Source organism: Myotis lucifugus, unplaced genomic scaffold (assembly GCF_000147115.1).
Source record: "Myotis lucifugus unplaced genomic scaffold, Myoluc2.0 scaffold_507, whole genome shotgun sequence".
Lineage (NCBI taxonomy): Eukaryota > Metazoa > Chordata > Mammalia > Chiroptera > Vespertilionidae > Myotis > Myotis lucifugus.
In genome coordinates, this window is record NW_005871555.1 from 92655 (window position 1) to 94147 (window position 1493).

Sequence of the window (1493 nt, forward strand, 5' to 3'; positions counted from 1 at the left end):
CAGCACAGAAACAATGTTCTCATACCTCCCAGGCTTAGAGATACGGGTTCTCCGGATCCCACATCCCTCTCCGGGTATTATTTCATGTATCTGCTTTTCTTACAGCAACATTTCTCCAAAGAGATTGATATTCTCACTTCCTCCAGATCTCGCTTGAGTACGTGCCAATCAGTCTCTAACCCAGGACGTCACTGAAACAGCTCCTGACAAGGTCACCGTGATGTCGCTAAACCACATGCACTGCTCACTTTTCATCCTGCTCACCCGTCAGCGGGATTGGACACAATGGATCGTTTTCTTCTGCGTAAACTCCCTCTTTGCCCTCTTTCAGTCCTTCTCCTCTCTGCTGGCTGCTCCCTCTCCATCTTCTTTGCCACTTTCCTCCTCGTTTCTCCAACCTCTGGGCTCAGTTCTCAGACCTCCCTCTCCTCTATCCGCACTCGCCCTGTGTGGTTCAATGCAGTCTCGTGCCTGTCATCACCACCCACACGCCAGCGAGGCCCAATTTGTCTTTATTCTGGGAGCCCTGCAATGCACACTCCTGTGTCCAGTGCTTACCTAACAGTTCGCTTAGCGTGTCCCCAAACAACCTGGATTTCCCCACCAGCCTTCCCCCTCCACAGGCAGGTTCAGCTTTCCCATGTCAGTCCCAGAAGCTGGCGGCCACCCAATCTGTCGCAGATGCTCTGGTTCCAGTTCTGCATCGAGACTCGGACCACTCGCCATTCCTCCTCGTTACCAGCCGGGGCCCAGCCGCCGCCAATTCTCTCCTCTGTCCTCTCCGCCGGCTTCCTGCACACCAGCCCGCGGCCCAGACCACAGCGGCCGGGTATTGATTTTAAAACTTCACGTGCTTGTGTCTCTCTGATGGTTAAAACTCTAGTGGCTTTATGGGTCTAAAACCCGTATGAATTAGGATAACAGCCGAATCCTTACCTTCCCAACCGGCTCCTCTGTCAGGAGACCCGACACCCACCCCAGGGTTCTGTTCCAGCAAACAAGCCCCTCACAGCTTCTCCCCTGCCCGCCCCCAGGCACCTGCCTGCTGAAGGGCACAGGTGGTGGACGACTCCAGAAGAGCCCTCAGACCCTCGCCTCCCCCCGCTTCTCGGCTTTATCTTCCTCTGCGAATCCATCACCATCCATCCAGCTCTTGCTTCTGTTATTCTGTTCTCTCCACTGGAATATAAACTTCAGCAAGTTGGAGACTTTGCCTGTTTCGCTTCCTGCTACATCCCCAACATCTAGAACAGTGTTTGCCTCATAGCAGACAGCAAATATTTATTAAGAGAATGAATGGTGAAATGAAGACAACAAAATAAATATTCTCATGAAAAGGGAAATTCAACAAGAGGACACTGAATATTGCAAATGTGTGTGCTCCTGAGGGTGAAGGCTGGCTGCCCCTCATACGCCCCTGACGCAGGGTAGGGGGCCTGGCGGGCTGCTGGGCGAAGGGGACAGAGCGGTGACAATGAGTCGGAACCTGTTCA